This window comes from Myotis davidii, unplaced genomic scaffold (assembly GCF_000327345.1).
Source record: "Myotis davidii unplaced genomic scaffold, ASM32734v1 scaffold227, whole genome shotgun sequence".
NCBI classification, from domain to species: Eukaryota; Metazoa; Chordata; class Mammalia; order Chiroptera; family Vespertilionidae; genus Myotis; species Myotis davidii.
Window position 1 is genome coordinate 1,164,048 of NW_006298519.1, and position 7,380 is coordinate 1,171,427.

The window sequence follows — 7,380 nt, forward strand, 5'->3', positions numbered from 1 at the left end:
GTTGCACATAAAAAAAGGAAAAGTAGACTATACAAACAGAAACACAAGAGGGCTTGAGTGTGTGTATCAGACAAAATAGACTTTAATATAAGAAGTATTTCTTGAGACAAAAAGGGACATTTATCATGATAAAAGGTTCAATATAGTGGGAAAATACAACTATCATAAATGCATCTGACAATGAGTTACAAAAATCATGAAGCAAATACTGACAGAACGGAAAGGAGAAATAGGCAAACGACAGTTATTTTTGAGAATTTCACGATTCCTCCATCAGTAACTGATGGGCCATGCAGACAGAAAATCAGTAGGATATTGACCACTTTAACAACATTATAAACCTACTTAATCTTAGTGACAACTATGGAATGCTTCACCAAACAAGAGCAGAATATACATTCTTTTAAGCACATAGAACATTCACCAGAGTAGACCATGCGCTCATTCATAATACAAGCCCCCCTCCCTTCAATTTAAAAATATTTCAGTTATACAGGGTATATTCTTTGATCATCATGTAAGTTAGAAATCAAGGAGAGACAGAGCGATCTAGGAAAGCCCCAAGTATGTGGAAATAATAATATAAGTGAATATGTAAACATAACATAACAAAATGTGTGAGCTGCAGCTCAAGTAGATCTTAGAGAGAAGCTGTAGCTTTAGAAAAGAAGGTCTGAGCCCTGGCCAGGTGGCTCAGTCGGTTAGAGTGTTGTCCCATATACTGAAAGGTTTCAGGTTGGATCCCCTGTGAGAGACACTAATTGATGTTTCTTTCTCTCTCTCTCAAAATCAATAAAAACATATCCTCTGGTGAGGATTAAAAAAAAGATACAAAATGGGTGCTTGAATTTTCACCTTAAGAAGCTGGAAGTGGATGACCAAATTAAAAAAAAAAATCTGAGCAGAAAAGAAAAAACGTCAGTATGGATCAATGACATAGAGAATGAATAAACAGTAGAGAAAAATTAATAATATCAAGGCTAGTTATTTTTTAAAAAATATTTTTATTGATTTCAGAGAGGAAGGGAGAGGAAAAGAGAGAGATAGAAACATCAATCATGAGAGAAACATTGATCAGCTGAGTCCTGCATGCCCCACACTGGGGATGGAACCCGCAACCTGGGCATGTGCCCTGACCATGAATTGAACCATTACCTCCTGGTTCATAGGTCGACATTCAACCCCGGGGCCATACCCGTTGGGATCAAGGCTAGTTCTTAAAATATTAATCAGATAGAAAAACCTTTAACTCACTGATGAAGAAAAAAAGAGAAAATTCACATATTATCAGTGCCTGGATGATACAAACTTCATAGACTTTAAAAGAATAATAAAAGTATAGTATGAACAATTGTATCTCAACAAATTTGACCACTTATATGAAACGAATAAATTCCTTTAAAAATACATACTATCTTGATATCTCAAGGAAAAAGAGATTATTTAAATATTTCTATATAAAACAAAATAATTGAGTTAGTAATTTTAAATATCCCTACAAAAAATGATCAATGTGAGTTTGAGCAAACATTAAGGGGAAGAAAGGTTACTAGTTCTCTTTCAACAGAGAGAGTAGGAAAGAGTTAATTCTGAACTCATTTTATGTGGCCAGCATTGCTCTGATACCAAAGCCAGACAAAGACATCATAAGAAAACTGGAGATTAATATCCTTCATGAATATAGATCTAAAAGTTTTCAACAAAATTTTAGCCAGTTGAATCCAATAGTATATAAAAAATGATGATACACCAGGGCTGACTGGATTTTATCTCAGGAATGCAAGGTAGGTTTAAAATCTCAAAATCATTCAATCCAATACACTATATGTGGTTGGCAGAATAATGACCACCCCCAAAGATGATGCAAGAGAACTTTCTGGGGCATAAAAATGTTTTAACCATTGACTGTGGTGATATCTGCACACACATGCACACATACACATACATACGTATCTATAATAATAAAACATAATATGCTAATTAGACTGGATGACCTCCAGACAAAGATGGGGCTGCAAGGGAGCTCCAGGTCCTGGGTGCCTGCCAGTGGCCAGAGGGAAGCCTGGTCCCAGGTGCCAGAGGGAACCCGGTGCCGGCAGCTGGGAGAAGGAAGGCCTATTCTTGCACGAATTTCATGCATGGGTCCTCTAGTTTATTAATAAAATCTCATCAACCTGCACACTTAAAATAGGTAACTTGTAAAATATCTTAAAAGTTCTCATCACTGCCCTAACCGATTTGGCTCAGTGGATAGAGCATTGGCCTGTGGACTCAAGGGTCCCAGGTTTGATTCTGGTCAAGGGCATGTACCTTGGTTGTGGGCACATCCCCAGTGGGGAGTGTGCAGGAGGCAGCTGATCGATATTTCTCTCTCATCGATGTTTCTAACTCTCTATCCCTCTCCCTTCCTCTCTGTAAAAAATTAATAAAATATATTTTTTTAAAAAAAGTTCTCATCACAAGGAAAAAAATGAACTGGTAATTATGTGAGGGGATGAATGCTAACTAGACATATTGTGGTAATCATTCTGCAATATATACAAATATCAAATTATTATTCTACACCTTAAATTAACACAATGTTATCTTTCAACTATCCTATATAATAAAAGGCTAATATGCAAATCGACTGAATGGCAGAACGACTGGTCGCTATGATGTTCACTGACCACTAGGGGGCATACGCTCAATGCAGGAGCTGCCCCCTGGTGGTCAGTGCGCTCCCATAGGGGGAGTACCGCTTAGCAAGAAGCCCTGAGCAGGGCTATCGAGGAGCGGGCCTAAGCTGTCAGTCAGACATCCCCCAAAGGCTCCTGGACTGCGAGATGGTTCAGGCCGGGCTGAGGGACTCTCTCCCACCTCACCCCGCTGAGTGCATGAATTTTGTGCACTGGGCCTCTAGTATCTCAATAAAACTGGAAAAAATTAAAATGGTTGGATTTTATTGTATGTAAATTATTCCTTGATAAAGCTGTTGACAACATAAACATCTCTGTAAAAGTAAAGCAAAATGCAATATTTAGCACTGTGATAGTCTTCTGATGTGTCCAGCTGACTAGGTTAAGTTCCCATTTATTCAATCAAGACTAATCTAGGTGTTGTTGGGAAGATATTTCACACATGTGATTATGGTTCATAATCAGCTGACTTTAAGTAAAGGAGATTTTCCTAGATGATCTGGGTAGGCCTGACTGAAAGACTGCAGGTGCAGAGCTGAGCCTTACCTGAAAGAAGAAATTCCGCCTGCGAACTCGGCTGCAACCAGGGCCCAGTGACCAGTTCCTGTCTGCCCTTCCTGCCCTCCATTCTGAGAGAATCCAGCCTGCCTGCACAGTGGTCTAAACCAATTCCTGGCGATAAACTCCAAATGTGTATTATTTTGTTCTGTGACACTTACCAGAGTTGTAATTTTACTTTGATTTTTGATTATGTGACTGGTGTCTGTCTTGAAGGGCAAGAGGTTGGTTTACTTTCTCCATCACTGCTCTCCGTCTTGTGCCTGACCTATAGGACACACTCCATAAATATTTGCTGAGTAAATGAAGTATTATCATGGGAGTACATTGATATTTCAGACCATATGTTTCAAATGTCAGCATGGAAAATATTATCATGATTTAACATAAATCTGGAGTTGGGAACATTTTTCTTAAAGGGCTAGATAGTAAATATTTTGGTCATTGTGGGCCCTCTAGTCTACTTCTGTTACTTCATAGGACAAATATAATCATAGCTAATAGGTAAGTCAATGAATGTGTCTGTGTTCTAATAAAACTTTATTTATAAAAACAGGGATACAGTTTGCCCACCCTGCATACAGTTATGTTTATGTAGAGCAGTGGAGGGGTGTTGTGTTTATGAATCACCTGGTCAGCATGTAAATTATTACAAAACAAGGTGTGAGGTATCATAAGAGAAACTTATCATCATAAGTATACTGAATATGATAAATATAATTTATCTGAGGGTTCCTAGGTATGCTAATAGCTTTGCCTCTTCCTTACATAAATTTCTCATTGCAAACTACAATGAATATAGATGCAACAGATGCAAAGGTGTAGAGATTGACGCAAATGGACACCAAATTCAGGACAGTCTCTGAAAACTTGTTCTGTTCAATACGAACCTCGAATTTCATGATTTACAAGGCATTGGCTTCTTATAAACACACGGGCATTTGGTCAGAGTTCCCATACTCCACAGTGAAGGGCCACTTTAAAGAGTCACTGACTTGCCTCAAGACTTAGTTTTGAGAATTAGAAAAACCACTGCATACAAAGTGTTATTATTATTATAAACTAGAGGTTCAATGCACAAAATTCGTGCAAGAGTAGGCCTTCCTTCCCCTGGCCGCCGGCACCGGCTTCCCTCTGGCACCTGGGACCCTGGCTTCCCTCTAGCCACCAGCAGGCACCCAGGACCCGGGCTTCCCTCGCAGCCCTGGCTTCTTCCGGAAGGTCGTCCAGAAGGATGTCCAGTCTAATTAGCATATTACGCTTTTATTATTATAGATTTCTAGGTTATTGTTGTTGTTGTATTCCCTACATTTCTTTTATTTGGTGGAAACATTCCTTCCATACACCTGGCTTTCTAGAACCCAAGCCTAAGTGCACAAATAAAGGCCTTTCATACGGAAAATAAAATTCCCAAAGCATTGGGTGCTAAAATAACACATTTTACTATGTATTCCTCGTTGACCTTTACTTCACACACAATCCTAACAAATGTGATTATTTAAACTTGTAGCCCAGAGCAAGTGCGCACAAGTGAGGTCTGGGGAGAATTCCCACCGACAGCAGAAATACTGCTGACAGCAAAGCGGCATTGTACTTATTGAATGCACTGTATTAAATAACCATGACCCATCAAGAAAATGTGAAATCACGTTCATTGTTCTCTTTTTAGAAAGAAGGAAACCATGCTGTGCTCTTTAGAGTAATTTCCATTAAAAGAGCTCAATTATTTAAATTAATTCTGATGCTAGAGGAGGAAGTTTTGATTATCTGGAGATAACTCATATACAACAGCAGCTGATAATGCCCAATGACCAGGATATTAACCCAGGATATGTCCCTCTTTTTATCTTCTCCTCTGTAAACATTTTATTCATGCTCTTCAATTTCTCTGCATAACATATAGCTGCCTTTGGAGCCAAGATTCTGGGAAGTATTTTTTACAATGACAAGTGTCTTCTGCAGAGAGCCCCCTCAGTCAGTAGATGGATTTTGACATGCAAGTGTTCATAGAAGACATTAATCATTGCTCCTGCTTACAAACCAGAGACGGGCTTTGGTTCAGGAAACAGAAGGGGACTCCAAAATGCCAATTGGCATTATCAGCCTAGATGTGATTAGACACTTTATCCCCCAAGGTCATGTGTGAGAGACAATTTGTCATTAGTCCTCATTACTGGGTGTTATAAACTGCAGGCTGGTGTGCTGGTTTGTTGAGAAAGGCAGCCAACCACACCTTTTCTGTTCCAGATCATCGGCTTCAGTGGTGCTCAGAGAGGTCAGAACCATGGCCTTGGGCCAGATACCCCAGTGAAGGTAGAGGAGGGAAGAGAGGTTCATGGTTTAGGCTGCCTCCATTTCTGCTAGCAACAGGATCACTAAAATGTATGGGAGGCCAGGAGGATAAACATCCAGGGCATGAAACCAGCTGGGTGGATTTCTAGATGCAATTCTGCACCCAGGCTGCATGTGGGCCCAATGGGAAGTGAGCACTCACCTGCCCACCCCTGTCCAGTCTTTGAGAAGAGGGAACTCCTACCTGCACGTGTATGAACCATTCCAACATGGTGACACTGAAGAGTGAGGCAGGAGCCTGATCAGACAGGGTAGATGCCATGCTTATTAAGTTGGTCCCTAAATGTGGTTCACCTCCTTCCACAGGTGGTAAAAACATAGATCTTATAACCAGATCCAAGCTTTACCACTGCAGTTGGGTGACTCCGACAAGTGCACTCATATCTCTGATTCCAGTACACTCATTTGTAAAATGTGCTTCATAGATTAAAACAGATAATTTTTTTAGCATCTTCAAGCCCTTAGCTGAATTTGTAGCACAGAATAAACAAATAATACACGGTGGGAAATGTCTACTTCACTGTATGGGAAGCATTTTTAATGACAAAATTCTAGGAGATTATTGTTGTTATATTCCCTATAATAGAGGCCAGGTGCACAGATTTGTGCACGGGTGGGGTCCCTTGGCCTGACCTGTGGGGATCGGGCCGAAACTGGCTCTCTGACATCCCCTGAAGGGTCCCAGATTGCGAGAGGGCAGCTCTTAGGTGACACACCCTGGAATTGGGCTCCCTCCTTCCTGGTTCCAGGTGTGTCACCAGAGAACCATAGCTGCCCAGTCACCGCAGCTTGGCAGCTCCTGCGTTGAGCATCTGCCCCCTGGTGGTCATTGTGTGTCATAGCTACCGGTTGGATGGTCGGATTGTTGGATGGTCGCTTAGGCTTTTATATATATATGGACTTGTGGTCCAGTGCATGAATTAGTGCACCTTGAAAGGAACTGTGGGCCATGAGGCTACGGTAGGCCCAGGGGTGGGTCTCAGCCTACCCTCCATTCCCTCACCTGGCCCCTCCCACTGCGGCCCCCAATCCCCTGTCTGCTGACAGCCCCATTTCCGCCACCACTGCTCCCATGCACTGACAGCACCAGAATTGCTCGCACCCGCTGATGGCGTGGAGCAATTGGGGCTGGCGCCGTCAGTGGGTGCAAGTGGTGGCTGCTGCCCTGATTGCCCCTCAGGAGCAGAGAGAGGTGGAGAAGCCCTCAGGGGCGATCAGGGCCAGCAGCTGCCGCTTGCACCCACTGATAGCGCCAAGTGATCAGGACCGGCGCCAGGCACTGGCAGCAGGTGTGAGTGGTGGCTCTGGCGCCGGCTGTGGGTGTGAGTGGGGCCTGTGCTGGCAGTGGGTGTGAGTGCTGGGTGGGACCACGGCATTCAGGAGCAAAGAATTTTCAGTAACCATCAGAGGCTCACCCCATGACAGCTACTGGGCCTTGCCTTGGTCTGGCACCCCTGCTCACCTGCTCTGCCATCCCGCCACAACCAACACCCGCCATGTTCCACACACGCCCCCTGGTGCTCAGCACACATCATAGCGACAGGTTGGTTGGTTGGTTGTTCTGGTTATTCCACTGTTCGGTCTATTTGCATATTAGCCTTTTATTCTATAGGATTCTACTGTTGTTGTTATATTCCCTATATGTGGGTCTGATTCTGGATTCTCTATTCTGTTCTATTGTTTTATTTGTCTGTCTTTACACAAATACCACATTGGTTTTGATTACTATAGTTTTATAATAATTCTTGAAATCAGTCGTGTTAGTCCTCTAACTTCATTCTTTTTCCATGTT